The sequence below is a fragment of the Prinia subflava genome, chromosome 15 (genome assembly GCF_021018805.1).
Source record: "Prinia subflava isolate CZ2003 ecotype Zambia chromosome 15, Cam_Psub_1.2, whole genome shotgun sequence".
In the NCBI taxonomy this organism is placed as follows: Eukaryota; Metazoa; Chordata; class Aves; order Passeriformes; family Cisticolidae; genus Prinia; species Prinia subflava.
This window is the reverse complement of record NC_086261.1, coordinates 5,890,415-5,909,343: the sequence shown is the minus strand read 5'-3', so window position 1 is coordinate 5,909,343 and position 18,929 is coordinate 5,890,415.

The window sequence follows — 18,929 nt, the reverse complement described above, 5'->3', positions numbered from 1 at the left end:
GCAGCGCCGGGGCCTTCGCTGCCTCTCCTGCCTCCCTCTCCGGAGCTCCCCGCGGCCTCGCCGCTGCCTCGGGCCCCGTCGCTGCCGGGGCCGGGGCTGCTCCCTCGCTCAGCACCAGCAGCTCTTATTAGAGAGGATCCAAGGGTGCTGCGATGGTGGGGAGGGGTCTGGAGGGGCTGAGGAGCGGCGGAGGGCACTTGGTTGTTGAGCCTGGAGAAGAGGAGAGCGAGGGCAGAGCTCACCGCGGGCTGCGGGCTCGCCAGGAGAGGCAGCTCCCATCTCTGCTCCGTGTGACAGCGACAGCACCCGAGGGCACCGCTGGAGCTGGGGCAGGGGAGGCTGGGGATGGATGTTGGGGAAGGGTTCTTCACCCACAGGGTGGGCAGCACTGGAACGGGCTGCCCGGGGAAGTGGTCACAGCACCGAGCCTGACAGCGCTCAAGCAGCATTTGGACAATGTTCTCGGGCACAGGGTGGGGTCTACTGTGCAGAGCCAGGAGCTTCGATGATCACAGTGGGTTCCCTCCACAAAATTCTGTTTCTGTGATTCTGGGGCCACTTTGAATTACAACACACAACATCGGCCCAGCTGCAAAATAGTCACAGGGGTCACACTGCCATCAGACAGGGCACAGACCTCCCAAGCTGCTGGGTCAGCACGGCCCAGCTGCTACAGCAACAATTCCTACATCAGATTTATGTTCTTTTTGCCTTTTTGCTGATCACCAGGGCTCTGCGTCCAGGGTAATGTATTTACAGATCTTTCACATCTTTAAAGATGTAAGATGCGAGAAAATCACAGCCATGTTTCTGCAAACTATCCTGGGGCACTGAGTGTGTGAGTGGTGCCATCAGCCAAGCCAGACAGGGAGCATAAAGCAAAAGTACTTTTGCTTCCAGTGTTCAGTATTAGCAAGAGCTTCATCACTGCTAAATAATGGTACATGGGGAGAGGGGCACATTGGCATTGAAATGATGTGAAACAAAGGGGAAAGATGAAAGCTGATTTCTGTCCTGTTAAACTCTGCACTTCATGGCTGGCATAGCAGGGTATGATTGGTATTATATGTGTGACTAAGCTGTGCAGGAGATGACAGAGGTGTATTCCTGCAGGCAATGGCCCTCTGGAGAGGTGGCAGTGAAATAATGCCTGGTTCATTGGGCTCCCTGCCCAATTGGGATGCTGTATCAAATGCCACCCCCTCGGTAATAAAAGCATCCTGTGTGTTTTGCAGGAAGTTCTTTGGGATGAGGAAATTTTGACATGGACACTGTGCAGAAGGCCCCCCAGACTGTCTGAATTGGGCATTGTTCTGGCTTTATTTCATTGCTGACTTTTGTGCAGTTTCCCAGTTTCCAACACAGGGCCTTGGTTTATTTCTGTTCAGAAAAAAAATAAATAAATCAGGAAAAATTCCATCTGGGCAGGAGGTCAGATTGGTGGTGCAGGCTATTTCCCAAGCACTGGTATGAGCTCTGCTCACATGAGTTATCATTTGTAAACACTGACCCTGTTTCTGGCCCTGCCTGTTCTGAGATGTTTGCCAGCTGCTGCCAGCCTCTGGCAGATCCCTCTGGCAGAGCAGTGCTTCTCCATAGGATGAGGAAAGACGTGTAAAGGGCTTCCAAACCAAGAAGCACCTCCCACAGTTTGAGTGAATATATTGGAGGTGAAGAGCCATTAACACGACAGTTTTGGAGAGCATAATTTGTTTCAAGTGGCTTCAGGATTTCTTGTTTTCGTTTGGCTTTTTTGTAGGTTTATTTTCTTTTTCTCCTCAGATGCTTTAGTGATATTTCACATGTCATTTGCCTAATTTGGGAATCATTCCTGGGTCCTGGTCTGGAATGCGGGATTTCGCAACTCTGTTCTTCAATGACATCATGTGGTTTGTTCTGAACACAACAGTAATAAATGAGAGCAAGGGGAGCTTACCAGCCCTTCTGTAATAAACATTTTATCTGAACAGTCATCTTTTGGGGATCTGAACTAATTTGTGGGGTTTAGATTTTACCTAGTAAGTCATGTTTTCCATGTATGTAGGACAAAGAGTCCCACTTGGATAACAAGGAAGCAACATCTTGGTTTCATCTCCCCCTTAGCAGTGGTGGCTGTGAAAGCCAGAGCTCCCGAGAGCTTTGCTAGAAGAACACAACTCTGAGAAATAGAGAGGAAATTCAGAGAGAGAAAAATGCAGAAAGTATTTGGTTTCCCCTCCGATGAAGCTTGTGTTTCATTCCTGACACACGCTCCTGGAGGAGAAGGCTCTGCAGGTTGCAGGGCTCAGAGTTGGTGGAGCTTTTCTCCTGCTGAGTTTTCTTCCTGTTTACACCTGTTCGGTGTCATTACAAGTTGGAGCTCTCAGTAGCAATTGCACTTTCTGTAGAAGAGTCTGTGCTGGCTCAATAGAAGGAGCGAGCCTGTTTCTGTATGCAATTGCTTCTGGGAATGGCAGATTTCTGTATTTATGGATGCCTGATACAGGAGCAACCCTGTTTGTGGGGAAGGCTCTTCATGCACTGCTTAGCAATGCATATGAAGCTCGGGCTGCCCCTTCCTTTGTGCTCTCAGATGGCCTCCAGGCAGCACCCAGATGTATTTTTAGCTCTCAGAATAGGGGAAAATTTGCAAGAAATTGTGCAGAGAAGAAATAAGCAAAGGAGTTGAAGCTGGCTCAATCGTCAGATTTAGACAGGCTGGATATGCAGGAATAAATAAGTGTTTCTGTGAGAGAAATGAAATGTGTACAAAATGAGGCAAACTACATTCCCAAGGGTTTGCTGCAGAAGAAATATACCTTCTGGAAAAGACCAGGGTCCAGTAAGGAAGGAAATAAAATAGAGCTGGTAAGATATCTGTGCTCCATGAGCCCATCTCTGACATCTCAAAACCAAAAAGCCAGGCTACTAGCAAAGATATAAATCCAAGGAGCAATCACCTCTCCATCAGAGAGTGTTTGAGCTTGGATGTCAGACAAGAGAGCACAGGGTAATTGCAAGATTTAATCATTCTTCCAGTGACTATTGCTAGATAACCTCAACCAGCAGTGCAGTAAAACTGCAATGCCTCATCTATCACAAGTGGTCCAAGGGCTGCAAAGATGTCCTGTTGCTAATTAAAGACCAGTGGTGTAGAGCAAGCAGGAGCTTCAGATATACTTGGACAAGTCTTTACACATTCCTAGTTAGCACATTACACTAGCCTGTTATTTCTATAACCCTCTAAAACATTTATGGCTTTTTGCAGACATTAAAAACCAGTGTTACTGCTGCAAAAGGCTTGTAATTTAAGCCTATGATAAGCAGCAGATTCCTTTTAAACGAGGTTGGTGCACTCATTAAGCTGGGGTGCAAAGATTATCTCTTGAGCAGGTTCTACAATATTGCTAATACACAGAACGTTGCAGTGCAGTAGTTAATCTAAAGAAAACAGGGAAAGGAAGGACAGCAGTAAACCACAAATCTTTGTTTAGTTTGGATAACAATAAGCAAAGAACACAAAAGCCGATTATGACTTTGCCTCCCACTGCTTCACTGGCTAGTCACGCAGTCTGTCCTGGCTGACCTGCTGAAGTGCAGCCTGAAGGAAATGGACAAATTATTCAAGCCTTTTTTGTTTATTTGTTTGTTTGTTTGTTGGTTTGGTTTGGTTTTAAAGGTAATTTGCAAATGGTGTCCTTAGACTGGTTTTCTTCATTTCAGTTGCATGAAATAAACTCATGGGGTGGTAGTGACTAATCTTGCAGCCTCAGATGGGTTCAGAGGTTCATTGATGATAGTAAAGTGATTGCCAAGTAGCAGCACTCCATCCAGAATTGCAAGTGACCGGGATATGGAATAAACGGAATTAGATTTAACCTCTACACTGTATCCCAGTGCAGCTGAACCATCGTCAGACATGGCACTTATTTTGTCATTGCAGGAAAATAAGTCAGACCTGCTCAAAGGAAAAATATCTGTGCAGTGACAGTGCTTCTTATCCATCAGTACCTACTTACCCATGTCTTAGAAGTCCTCCACAGGCAGAAGAAGCAGGGAATCCACCTGAGGCTTTGTAGGACGCTGCTCTAACACCTCGTGGTCATTGCTGCTGTGAGATCAGCTGGGGATGTCTGTGCAGCCCTCAGCAGCAGACATCCCTCTGGAGTGTGCAGCCCATCTCCAGGATGGCTGAAGGGCACTGAGTCACCTTTTGCTCACATGTCCATCCCACATGGAGCACCTCACCCTGGCAGTGCCTCTGGAGAAGTGAGGCACTCTCCCCGTCCCACACCATGCCTGGGATTTGGAGCTGCTGCTCCTGGGTGCCTTCTGTAAATCATGAACCACCCAAAGGGCTACAGAAGAGGGAGTTGTTGGGAGTCACACACCTGGTCAAACATCTGTCTGCAGGTCCCAGAAATCCCAACACCCAACAGAGCAGGGAGCAGGGATGAGGCACACTGCCTGCTGGGTCTGCAGCACATCCCCCTTTCAGCAGCATCAGACTGTAATCCTGGTTTAACTGAGCCTGTAACTGTCAGCACCAGCCTTCTCCCTGGAATGACAGTGATCTTGAGTTGCCTGGAATAATTCTCTGTGTGAAGCAGCTCCCCTGGAAGCTGTGAGATTAAATTCTCGTGGCATCTTGTTACAGGGATCAGCTCATAGGGGATTATGGATGTGCAAGTGGCACCCACTCTCTGGGGAAAGTAGGAAAACATCTGTTAACATCTGCAGCCAGGCTTCCAAATCCCCAGTGTGAACCAGACCTAAGGCTGTCTTGTGGCAAGATGGATATCAGGAGGAGGGTGTGCTGACCAAAAGATCTGCTGTCAGCAGGAAATCCGTGAGCTCTCACTGCAGTTTGTTGCTTTCTAAAAGGGCCGAACCCTGTGGTTTGTTAGGGGAGTTTTTGTTTTGTTGCTTTTGTTGTGATTTCCAGAGAAGGATTTTTCTTTAGCATCGTTGACGTGACCAGGAGAAATCCAGCTCCTCTCCCCACCTCAATAAATTGAAGAGGGGGTCTAGATCCTCCATGGTGAGCTCCAGCCAAAGCCTGACTCAGTTTAAGGACCTGCACAGTTGTTGGAGATTCCTCAAAGTCCTAGGCCTGTCATGGATTGCTAGGAATTATGGTCTAGTTGGCAATCTCAAGTCCTAGGTTTTTGGTTTTGCTTTTGTTTATCGGTGTATGAATGTTTTACATTCTTCTAGTTCTAGATCTGGTTCTAGTTCTAGATCTAGTTCTAGCTCCAGTCCGAGTTTTGGCTCCAACCGGGTGGCTCCGGTCTAAGCTCTTGCTCTGGTTCTGGGTCTAAGTCTGGTTCTAGTTCTAGCGCTAGTTCTGGCTCTAGGTCTAGGTGTTTCTAGCACTAGTTCGGGCTCTAGGTCTGGTTCTAGTTCTAGCGCTAGTTCTGGGTCTAAGTCTGGTTCTAGTTCTAGCGCTAGTTCTGGCTCTAGGTCTAGGTGTTTCTTGCCCTTAACTGTTTTGTGGGCCCACAAAACTGACACAGCACCACACATTGTGAAGCCTTATCTTTGTGTGGCTGGAGAGTCTCTATGGATGAGTGAAAAAACCAGTAGGATTATGACCTTACTAGATCCAAAAATAAAAGATAAGCAATTAGGAAAGGAAGAATTATTTCTTAAACTGCCAAGAATTAGCTGTTGCTTGTTATCATCTACGTAATTCAAATACCAGAAAGACACCTGGGGTACGAATCGAGCTGCTCAGAAGATTCAGGTATCTTACCACTGTGAGAAAACCTCATAACTCCTTTTCACTCCCTTTAAAAAGTAAAGCAGAAAGAGAAAATTACTTGATAGTTCTTCAGCAGCAAACTTCATTTTTTCAACTAAATTTTGATACAAGAGGAGTGGGTGTAAAATATATTTGTTTCCCGTCAAACCAACTAAATAAATGTCGCTTCCTGACACACAAATTGTCACTTAAGCCAGCCTTTGTAAGCTGCAATTTCTACCCATCTCTTTTTTTTTTTTTTGCTTCCTGAAACACCATTTTAAATATTTTCAGCATCGCCCCAAATACAACTGATGATTTTTGGAAGCAGCACTTCAAATGAGGTTGGCTGTGAAGAATTTTCCTGGCACTAAACATCTGCTGTCAGTGCTGTTATCAGCAGAGTGCCACAAACCCTTCCTCACCTGTGGGATGCTAACAGGTTTACTGCCGTTCAGATGAAAGATGTCTAGTCCATAAGCCTATCCTGTTTCTCCCATTTTCTTTCCCCAACCCAAACACCTGTGAAAGAATGTGGTGTTTATGAAATTGGAGTCTGATAGCACTATTTGGAGCCAAACATAACATACAATCCTCCCTAAGGATGCACTGGGATTCTAGCTACAAAGATTTGCTAATTTAGTCCCTACTCCAGCTCCTGTCCCTGCCAGATCTGCCATGCCTCTAAATCCTGAGCACCAAAAACCCTATGAGTCCTTCTCCTGAGCCAGATGTACTTACTGTCTTCCAGTGTACCATAAACTTAATTTCAAATCAAACCCCTTAAAACTTCAGTCCCAAATTCAAATCCTTACTGGTAGAGTGAACCTTGCTAGAGCATGAAGCCTCATCCAGTGCAGGGAACAGCATACCCATTCTCTAGGAGAAGGGCTGATAGAAAAAATCAACTCATTTGAATTCAGCTCAGAAAAATTTTCCACTTTCTGTCATGCTTCCTGCCAGCAGAATGCAAAGCCTTTTTAATCAGACTAAACATTCTCCAAATCCCTGGGCACTGAGTAATAATGTCTACTTCTATAGTGTACTTCAAAGCCTCTCTTCAAAGCCTTCACTACCTGCACAACACCAAAATGACCTTTATTTCACAGAGAGCTGAAGCCACACTGGGCAGCAGTGCCAGCCAGGGGAGGATGGAGAGATGATGCTCTGCACATAGATTTGTATCAGCTCCAGTCAGGGCAAGGTGGGACAGGCCTGTAGGTCACAGAACAGTGAAATCATGCAGATAGCATTTCCACAGGCAAGAGGGCTTTAGCTAATGCCAGGCAGGGTGGTGTGGACCCTACAGGCAAACATCATTTCTTTGTTCCCACCTGCTCCAAATCCTTTAGCACTGGGTGCTCTGGAGCCATGTAAAGCAATTTACCTTGGATTCTCTTGTCTCAGTTCCTGGCTGCATTGCTCCATCCTACCTCTCCTCCAGAATGCTGGCAGTGTCCTGAAGGGAAGGATGCCACAGCATGGTGGGGACACTTGCACAGAAGAGCTGCTCCAGCTGGCTAAATTTGCCCATTTTCTCTAGGGCTTACAGGTCAATGGTTCATTTGCAGTTGAGTGTGTCCCTAGGAGTCCTCTCCCTGTCCCAGCCCCCTTCTCTTCCAACAAGAGGTGCTGGGAGATGGCTTAAGGGAACTCAAGACTGCCTGCACACCACAGAGGTTCCGAGGCCTAAACCTTCTTTGGAATCTGTAGAATCTCTCCTTAAATCCAATTCCAAACACCTAAACAAAGGAAACACAGTAGACTTTCACTTCTCAATTTTCATCTGCCAGCAGAGAAGCCGAGTGTAGATTTCAGGGAAATAAGAGAGTTAGTTACGCTTCCCTGAATAATCCACTCTCGTCAACAGAGGTGGCTAATAGAGGCTCTGCCTGGGCATTTGGATGGAAATTAATGCATGGAGGAGACAAAGCCGTGTGCACTTTGCAGACATGACACCAGCTCGGTGAGTGGAAATGATACATCGAGTTTTATTAGAGAAGATTCTTGGTAGACATGTTTATTAAATGACCTGCTTGCCACAAATGCTAAAGGACTCTCTGTTGTCTCCCTTCTGGCTCGCTGTATCAGATCTCTAGGGCTTCACATGGAATATCTCCCCACACACTGCACTTTTTAGGCTTTTCACCCCATGGCATGATCCTAATGAGTATCACCTTTAAAGCCTATAGGATCTGCAGAGATGAAACTTGCAATCTGCCCAGGTTCAGACTCACTGCACTGGGGTATTTTTACCACAAGTTTCTAGTCTATCCAGATTCCTTTGCATTATCTTTCAGCTTACCCTGGTGTGTGTGATCCCTTTCAACTTTATGTCACTGTGTGAATGCCTGTCATCCTTTTGTTTAATCCTTCCTTAGAGTCATCAATAAAAATGTCAGTAAAGACCAAAGACCTGATCTCTGTGATGCTCTAATAAACATAATTCTGTAACAAAATCACTCCCTGTTTAGTATTCTTCTTTGCAGACACTCAGCTCTGATGTGGTCCATGGATTATTGTATTCAGATCATCCAAAGAGCTAAATTTTGTGATATGTTACCAACTGCTTTACCAAATCCAAAAAGGCTCACTGATTTTTAAGATCAGAAAGAAGCATAAGAACATAAAATCTGTTCCTTTCAATCCTCTAGTGAGCTTGCTAAGGCACCACTAAAAGCATCTCTTCTGGAATGTCCAGAGTTGAAGACCTCATGAGATGAAAAATCAAACACTTTGCTTCATTAATCACACATATTGCTCTTTTTTTTGTTTTAAAATGCTTATTGTTAAATTTAATTAGGCTTTGCTTTCTAGACATTGGGTTTGTGCCTTTATTTTTTTTCCTCAGATTAAAGATTGCCTGGTATCCTGTTGTTTCTCACTGTGCCTATTGATGTTTCATGCAGTGATCTTTGGGGGTTTTTTCTTTTTTTTTACTAGCACTGCACTTGATTCAACAAACTCTTCTTTTCACATGTGCCAGAGTAGAGAATTCAGTCTCTGTGATGAGGAGGCCCTGCTTTCATGGGGCAATTTGCAGACTTTGAACTAGAGCTTCTAATTCTCCCCATAAACAAATACCTGTCAGCTCTGGCAAGGCTCCCTGTCCTGCACATCTTGCTATTGCCTGTGGGTTCCCCTGATGTACTTTAATTTTCATGTCTCTATGCATAACTCATTTTCAATCATTTCAAAGCTTAGGTAAGTTTCAAGACTATCTTTAAACAATGGTCCAGATTCTCAACTTGTTCAAATGTGGGCAAATGCAGAGCAACTACTTTGAAGTCCGCATTGGAAAACAGGTATAAATGTCAGGGGAGACAGCCACAATCTCTTTTCATATCTCTGGAGCAGGTCATGCAGAAATAGAATCCCAAACAATATCTGTGACCAGCTGTTCTGTTCATCCTGTGCCTCCAGTCATTCTCCACATACATCAGATCTCATCTCCCAGCTGACAAGAAAGCCAACTAATCCAAAAAATGGAATTACCTAATTTTCTTCCCCATTATCTGAGGCTCATAATAGAAATGTGAAATGACCTGCTCTCTTTCAGCAGCAAAAGCAGAGACGCCAGTTGACTCTCAGCTCTCAATTCTCACTACATCATATTTCCATTTGCAAAGGTCAGGGTCAAGCCTGGTGGGGATTTTTGTTCAGGAAAAGCTCCCTACAGATTAAATGGGATTCTTTCAGATTTCAAGAGGGAAGAGGAGAAAAGGAAAGAAAGAGCTGCAGGATTTATTTAATGGAAAAATTTTCCTTCTCAGGTGGGGGCAGTTCTGCTGACTTGACACCAGTTGAAGACTGGGAGCATCCTGTGCCTGTGCTCCACTGTCTCATCCCATAAATTGTGGCCAGAATGACCTGGGCTTCCCTCTGTCCCTTCATCTCAGCCAGTTGGGCTGTGTTCTCCACAGGAAGGACAGTGACTCACCCATCATGATGTGGATGCAGGGATTCCCCAGAGCCATCAGTGAAGGAGAGACAGGCAGCTCCATCCTCACACTGTACCTGTGATGGATAGTCATCCCACAGGCAGGGAATCAAGAGGAGGGAGAGATATTTGAACATTTCCTTTGCTTGCTCAACCTCTGAGCACAAATATACGGGTGTCTAGGTCTGGGCTTCATCTTGTGAGCTGTAAATAAGGACCTGTAAGCCATCTTAAGCTTGCAAATCTCCCTGTCAGCCTGAGAAATGAACTGACGTCGTCAGCCAGAGCCGGCAGAACCCATTTCATAACGCTCATTGCTCAGGGCTGAGAGAAAGCAGCACTGCCTGCAGGGCTGGGGCATCACAGAGCACACAGAACAGGGGAGCACGGACCCATCAGAGCCCCTGTCACCACCAAGGCCACCAGCAGAGCTGGGCTGCTTCCTCTCCAGGGCTGGAGCACTGCCACAGAGCCAGTGGCAGGTTCAGGCTCCTGGCATTGAGGTTGCCAAGGAAGCAAAGTCACAGCGTCTCCTCCACGACATCTGCATTGTCTCATAAGGCATCAAATGTGTCAAGGACATTCCTCCCCTGGGCCATCGTCTAGATTGGTGGCATGTTTGACTTGCATGCTAGTGAAGGTGAGAAGCTCTGTGCTGTGAGCTCAGTGCCACAGCAGTGAAGAATGATTTTGCTCTTGGGTTTGAGTTTTACAATGTCAGAAAGGCCCACACTTTGTGTCTGAGCACAGACCTCTACATCCTCCTTCGTGTGCCTAAAGGATTGTCAGCCTCAGGCTGTGAATTCAGGCCAGGGGGTTTGGCAGGGCCCTGCAGCAGCCTTCCATAACACCTTGCTCTCAGCCCATCTTCCTCAGCTGCATGGCTCCAGGGAGGTGATGGGGGCACAGTACCTGCCTGCAGCATGGTGCCAACAATTCTAAAGTTATCCCTTTTTTACCTGATTATCCTCCTGTCCTTCCCTGGCCACCCTTCTACAGCAGAGGCTGTAGTGGGACTGTGGATGCACAGGTTTATCCAGGGACTGTGAAATCAGAGGGATGAAAGGGAGCAGCTCCCACAGCTCCCGACAGGTGAGGAAGGGGGCAATGAGTCAGGCAGGAGCACTGATCCACGTCCTGCACAGTGAAGCTGCTGTACAGCACATCAGGGGCTTTTTGGAGAGAGAGGCCAAGCCCTGGCTGGCAGAGTTACATCCAGACAGTAGCAGTGATGAATGGATGTGATTCGTGTAGCAAATGTGCTCCCGTGATGGAAATCACTTTGCTGGAGGATTGATGATGCTCAGCATGGGTCAGTTCATCTCTCCCAGTTCCCTGTCCTAGATCCTGCCAGACACAGAGACCACAGCTCACCCTCCACCAGCCCCGAGCATGGCTCATGCTGTAGGAGTGACTCCAGGCATCTGCAGGGGATTGGCTTTTTGGATGGAAGATTTTCCAGATCCATTTTTTGGGAGCTTGGGCAGCACAGCTGAAAACAGCTTTGCAGCCCCAACTGAAAGCTGCCCAGGGCTGCAGGGCGCATGCAGAGACACAGGCTATGCAGTCTGGGGAAGACAAGCAGATTTTGAGGGATCAAAGTGGTCTAAAAGAGGGGGTTTCTCACTTTGGCCTGCAAATAAGAGTGGAAGTTGCAATAAGGCAAATCTTTGCTGGGAAACAGTAGTAGGAATGAAAGCTGGAGACTTCTGTGCTACCAAGTGAGAAGGTGTTTGGGACCCCAGGGATCAGATGTTCCTTTTAAAATATTTCATCCTGCATCAGGCTGCACTCAAGAAATGGTGTGAGAACAGTGGTATCACCTGGGGATGGGACTGCAGCTCCCCAGGAGTAAATGGTTAAACCCAAGCAATTTTGTAACTTTCTTTTCCCAGTTTCAGGACCATCTTAGAGAACCTCTGGGGATAACAGAAGGAATTTTTCCTGCTCATTGGAAGCACCATTGCCATGTGATGCAGGCCAGCTGGGGAGAACTGTGGAGCTGCATGTGGTGGAAGAACAATGCCAGCCTGCCTCTGGGATTGGGGCTGCTGCAGCTTTCTCTCCTGTTGTATTTCAAGAAGGTTTTAGTAACTCTTGGGACATCTTAAAACAGATTGTCTGATTCTTGGCAGTATATTTTGAGTGCCCAATTAGTTTCATGGCACAGAAGCATTTGTGGACCATGATGTTTCTATGTCAACATGTGCTTGAGGAGGTTTGTTTTTTTTTTTTCACCAGAAGTGGCAGGTGTTAGAATCCAGTTCAGAGCTCTCTCCACATCATTATTTTTAGAAAAGGATTTTTTTTAATAAGACATGTTGATATGTTTTCTCTATATGGGATTAAAAGCACTTCAGGCTCATGCACGGAATTTTGCTATATAAATCTGTGGGAGTGCAGATTTCCTCCACTCTTGTCCACTCTTGTTATATTGCCTTTGTGAAATGGGAATAATAAACCTTGTCTGCCTCCTGAAGGGGCAGAGAATTAACTCTTTGAAGTTTGTAAGACCATATAAATGCCTTCCTATTATTGAACTTACTGCTGCTCGGGGCTTTTAAACAGCTGCCACATTTCACTTCAGAGGAGGTCGCCTTGAACTGGTAGGGGAAGTGAACACAGTATATCAGGGTGTTATGCTGAAAAAAAAACTTTGGGATCTGTTAGATTGAAAGGCCCTATATAAATATGAGTTATGTGTAGAAATAGACTTTATAACCCTATCATTCTCCTCTGGTGTACCTCTTAATCTACAGGTTTCACTATCTTTTATGAACACTTAACAAGACCTATATTAAGCTCCAAGCCTCTTCAGAGCACATATTTTACACAGAGTCAATGCAGAGGGGACAGACCCATTTTTTTGCCCAGCTTACACAGCAGGTCAGTGACAGACCCGCCTGGCCTGCTCTGGTAATTAGTAATTCATAATGACCTGCTGCACAGAAAATGCTGAGAGAAATAAAGGAGCTTCAGGAAAAGATGGCCCCTAACGCTGTCATGTTTTGAAAGATTCACGGCCTTTTCCTCTCCTTTCAGCTTTTCTAGGAATAGCTGAAGACTGATGGTCTTGTTTAACAAAGGTAGGCTCCTGTTAAGTGGTTTTGGATTACAGGCTCAAGGGCCAGTCCCTGAGCCTGGTGTCCCTGTGTTTGATCTGCATACACCCATTCCCATTCTGTTCAAGAATGCTGGGACAAAATAATAAGTAAAAGCTTGTGATCCTCCCAATTAATGCTGTTCTGGAGACACAATGGGGAAACTGAGGCAATTCCAGACCGTTCTGTATTGCGAGTGCCAGAGTTTGGATTGATAGAAGATGTAGGAGAATGACACGTAAGCATTTATTGAAGAAAGATGCATGAGGATTTCACTGCTCTTATTTATTTTATAATATGCATTTCTTGCTTTATGTCTTCAAAGTACTCAATGAGCGTTAGCTAATTAATCTTTCTAATGTGGCCTGTAAAACTGGTAAATATTATTCTTGTTCTAGAGCCAGAGAAGTGGAAACAAGAAGGCACAGTGGCTCCACTGAGCTCACCCAGAAAATTGGTGTTAAGGGCAGAAGTGAAGGCTCCTGACTGTTGATTGCTGTCATCATCTGTGCTGCCATGGGTGTGCCTGTGTAGCACCTTTTCCAGAGGAAATAACAGCACAGGCCTCATTTGTCAGCATTGAGATGTGTTGAGGTGCAGCATGAATTCTGACTGCCAGCCCTGTCAGCCACTTTCGCTTCACCAAGCATGGGCTTGCTAGAACATGGTCCCACTGTGCATTAGATGCTCAGCACCCTGTGCTCAGTTGCATTTACAGGTGCTATGTGAGTTAGAAATTAAATACTGGGAGACAGCCCCTTCTTTTACAGCCACTTTATTTATAGCTGCCAAGTAAATCGGTTTTAGAAAAGGCATCTGAATTTAGGATGTTTCTTTCCACCAAACCATGGAAATTCCCAGGCAGGTGAACTGTGAAGCATGAGGGTACCCTGGATGTGAAACATAAACCAGTTTCCTATACCTGTTCTCAGTTTGAGCTAAAGTTTCCCTATTAAAAATAAACAGCCAGCACTATGGATGGAAATTATTTGCCTTTTTTTGGGTAGCATAAGTCTTACCCCCCCAAAAAAAAAAAAAAGCTAATCCTAAGAGCTTCATACCATTTCTCCCAGTTTGATGATCAAAGGTGCTTTTTGCTCTTTCTGCTGCCCCTGTTGTTTGACACGGGGAAGATTCAGCAAACAGGGAGCCCAGGCAGCGGGGCAGGGGAGAGGATTAAACTGCAGGAACGAGGCACAGACGGTACCTGGAGGTGACACATTCTGTACTGAACATTTCATTAGCTCCCACGAGGCTGACGCCTGTTCATTAGCCACAGACATCCCAGCCCAATTGCCCATGCAGCTCTGCAAGGGATCCCATCACTTTATCCCAGCGGTGCCGCATACAAAGCAGGAGGCTCCAGATTTCCAGCCAGCTTCCTCAGTAGGAGATGTAATTAGGGACCCTGCTCCATCAATATTTCACCACATCTGCTCCCGATCTTGCTGTGGGATGTTTCTCTGTAGCTCGTGTGCTGCTTAAACTTATCTCCTTGACAACTCTTTAGTTTAAACAAAGATTATTTTGGAACAGGAGCTGTCACAAAACCCGGCAGCTCCGGGAAGTTTTCTTGTTAAAATATGTTGGCTCGGCAGCACCATCTTCCGTCCTGCCCTTCAAACAGCCCGGGATGTCACCCTGCGAGCGGGAGCGTGTGCCTCGGCTAGCTGGGGGCGAGGAACTCTTTGAATGAGTTCATGTTTTCCGTGCTGGGATCGGAGCCATAAAGCAGCGATGGCACAGCAGATGGGAAGCCCGAGTCCAGCTCTGCAGGGACCGGCCAGCCCTGGAATCCACAGGCAGATCTCTCCCAGTGAATACTTTCCCGGTGAGGCACTCTGGTGGTTGTTCTCCTGCTCGGGAGATTTACCAAGGGCTTCGAGGGAGCAGAGCTCGGTGCTGGCACAATCTGCCTCGCAGCTCGCCCAGCCACGCTTCCCCTGGATTTTCGCTGCTGGGTTTGCCCGGCTTTGAGGTCATGACATTGTTTTTGCCAGAGAAGTTGCTTGATGGTTGCTCGTTGCTTGTGAATGCCAGGTCCCACTCAGCAAAGCCCAGGGAGATCCAGGGACAGGAGAGGACTCAAAGGAGCCAAGGCAGACAGTGAAGAATCACCAGAAATCGGGAATTACAGAAAGAGCTGCTCCTTGTCCCATTCCTGCGCAGCACATTGGGATTCAGGCAGAGATTTGTGGCATGAAGGTTAAATTAGGAGGGCAGCTACAGTCATTTCTCATATGTTCCAGCTGGCTGCTGTCTCCTCTCAGCATCCTGCACACATACTCCAGGCTGGCAGCTCACTTTACCTCCAAAACCAGCTCTGCTTCTTCATCCCACCACTCAGGCAACACCCATGTATATCTCTATGGTGTGTACAGGAGAAGGAGAGACAATATCTCTATTTACCTTTTACTTTAGGGTATTGTTGCAGGCCCTAAGTAATTAATATCTGAGCCGCTCAGATCCTCGTGTGACAATCATCACACAAGAGAAAAGCATTCTTATGAAAAACACAACAAAGCCCTTAAATCACACAGCAGCTCCCTTGTAAGAGACACTCTGTGGCAGGATTGTGCAGCACAGCAATCAGTCTCGCTTTCATATACAGATCAGGGGAATGTAAGAAATACTTGGAGAGGAGCCACAGCTTTCACAGCAGCTGCTGCTACGTTTTTGTCAGATTAAGTTCATTTCAATTATAGAAAGGCTTGTGATCACCTGCTAGGAGGAGGGTTTCAGCCATTCAGGAGGCTGAGGGTGTGTATACAGCTATATTTAAATGGCAAATGTGCAGCACACTCTGGTACCATCCCATTTGCAGAGCACTCTGCAATCCCCTAATTAAGTGTTTAACTATAGATTCCTTCTTCCTTTACAGTGTGATATGAGTGGATTTTTAAAGTGGATTTAAAGGAAGTGAGGAGAGGGACTAAAATGGACATCATGCTGTGCATCCCTTTGTGCTGCTGCATTGCCCAGGCTATGACAGGACAGGGCTAACCACCATTGCTTTTGGTGCTGCTGCAACCCTTCACTTCTTATAAGGCAGCCATGGAATGTTCTGTCTCAGTCTAAGCCCACAGACACAGAGCAAACACTCAAAATGACAAAATTTTGCACAGACATTGATAGACAAGATGCTGAGAAACCCATGTGGAAGCCTGGAGGGAGAAGAGGAGGGGATTGGAAGCTAGGACAGAAAATGGATATACAAGAAGTGGTCTCTGGTGAGAGGATATGCAGTTTGACACAGCCCTTCTGCCAACCACTGACCCCAAAGGGCTCTTCCACAATGTAAGTGGGCTAAAGCAGCCAGAGCCTCATGGGTGCAGTGTGAAAGGGAAGAGGCTTACAGGGATTGTTCCAGGCTAAAGTGTGTTTTGCACAGTCCTTCCAGCCTGTACCATTTTCCTCCTTACTCCAAACCAGGTGCAGCCACAGACCTCTGCAGCTCCTGAAGTTTAATCACATTAAGACTTTGCCCTTCTGGGCCCTTATGTGTAGGAGGTTTGCAGAGTTAGCAGCAGATGGTCCCACAAGAAATTCTGGTATCCCTGTGTGACTGCAGAAGGCAGCAGAGAGGGAGAGGGGCACCCATTCACCTCCCACTCCCCATCAGGTGGCTCTGAGGGATGTCACCTTGCAGAGCTGGCCAGCAAGGTCACCACGGATGCTCCCCCTTCTTACTGTGTCTGTCTTGTCATCATCAGACCCCATGATCACCGTGAAAGTATCAAAAAAGGGACAGGAAGAAAGAGGCCAAAGGATTTGACCACTCAGGCAGAAGGCAAACCTTTCAGAGTGACAACAACTGTGGGAAGTGACTTCTGGTGAGGAGGTCTGGCACCTCACAGCACTGCTGGCAGGCAAGTCATAGCTCCATTTGACTTGAGAAGTAATGTGGTTTGATTGTCCTTTCAAAAATAAATTAGGAAATGGCTAATACCAATTTTTAACAAGTGTCAGAACAACAGGAACTTCCTAGCATTTTCCAAAATGATGCCAGAAGGTTGCTCTCAAAGGAATTAATTTTGTCTAATTAAATATCTTCACAGAGCTCTCCAAGTATCAAACCACAACATCAACATACAGCACTCTGCAGAGTAATTGGAGTTAAACATGGAATTGGCATCCTGTGCTGAAGTGTCAACAGATGGAGCGGGTGGTCATGATGGAGGAGTGGGATGACAAACCTCCCTTTCCACTTCTGCCCCAAGTGACACACTCCATCCCCCATCTCAGCTCACCCATCTGTTGAATCCATGGAAAACCTCCTACAGCACGGATTTACCCAGAGGGCAGGCTAGCTATGGTCACGGAGCAGGCCTTGAGGGGGCTGAGAGCTTTGGATTATTTGGATGAGGTTCAGATGAGTGGGGGTAGAAGCCCTGGTGGTATCTGGGGGATTGCATCTCACTCTGCACTACAGCAGTGGGACCCTCACTGTTTGCACCCCCTGAGCATTCAGACCTGCTCAAGGACTCTCAAATCTCTGTGTTTTGTTGTACATTGCAGCAGAGACAGCCCCGAGGCTTGAGCTGCATCCTGGAGGCAGAGGGCTGCTGCCAGCTTTGTCCTGGAGCACCCTCTTCTTGGATTGCTGATTCACACCAAAAATCAACCAATTTTTCTTCCAGCCTAATTCAGTTACTGTCACTGGCTCCTTCTTTTCCTTATTAATGTCCCTAGGAAGTGAAAACTTTGTGTTACAAAGAGCTTTGTTGCTACCCCCAAGTTGCTGTTCTGAACTCCTCCTCTTTATCGAGGAGTATTTACAGCCATGGCCATGTTTTGGCAGGCACAAGGGGTTTCTGACACTTGGAAAAGAGAGCTCTTTAAAATGTTCCATTCGTCAACACCTCCTGTTTTATAAAAACAGGATTATTAATTAAAAAACAGGTCAAATGAAAAGAAAAAAAAGTGAGAAATAGCAAGGTCTTCAGAGGAGTATAAATAGCCAGTCGAGATTGCTGGTGCAGCCTGGTATAACACAGCCATTCCATGCAGGCTTAATTATTTCTCCAGATGCTCTGAAATCCCACTCGCTTTTCTACCTGTTACGAGCATGTACCCTATATATAGGAGACATTTGTACACAGTGCAAACTCTGGATGAGATTGGACGTGGATGCTCCTGGAAAATCCTCCCTGCATCAGCTGCAGTTTGCAGTGCAAACCTGGTGCCTCAGCACTGCACGGGGTCACCTGCCTGCAGACAGGAGCATCTCACCTGCTTAAAACTGTCAGATTACTGATCCCTTGCAGCAGACAATATGATTATTCCAGGGTATTTTGGCTTTTTTGTGAAGTAACAGGCTCTCAGATAAATTGTTTGCATGTTGGATGATTTCTGTTGACAAGGATAGCCTTTCTGCAGTAGGAAAAAAAATCACAAAAATGACCTTTTCTCTTGTAAATAATACAGAAGGTGAACAAAATTATCAGTGCTGTGTGTCTATGTCCATTTAAATGTTTCTATTTATGGCATCTCCCATTGCCACGGGCCTGATCCCTGTAAATGGTGGGTAATAGAATGTCTCCCATGGGTGGACAGGGGCTAAAGAGAATTTTCAGCAGGAGAGGGAGCTCTCTCTGCACCGACTGCTGGGGAACCAACGCTTGCTGCAGGCATTAAAAATGCCAGGGAAAAGCTGTGCTCACCATTTTGTCCTTGTGTTCTTTCATATGCTTGCAGGAATTTCACAGGCTGTTTAACTGCAGTGATTTGGGGTTATATATCTAGTGACACTCTATAAATCTAATAGTAAAATGAGCTTCTATGTGGGGTGTGCTTTCATTTGGTCCAAGAAGAAATAACACACCCGCTTAAACACAACAGCTTTTGGAGGAGCTTGGCATCCTTTGAGGGAGAGCACACTTGTTACATCCCATAGGGAGCTGCAGGTGGGAAAATTTCCTTTATTTCAAGAAGTTTACAGAATGCTGAAAGCTGTGCAAGATAGAGCCACGGTGATACCGAATTTCCTATTTAAAAAATTTGATCAGATGAAAGTATTGTTGTCCTTCTGAGGGAGGGGGAAGGGGAAGGGGAAGGGGAAGGGGAAGGGGAAGGGGAAGGGGAAGGGGAAGGGGAAGGGGAAGGGGAAGGGGATATGCGTGCCACCTGGCATCCCTCTCTGCTGGCCAGGGAGGTAGGAATTAGA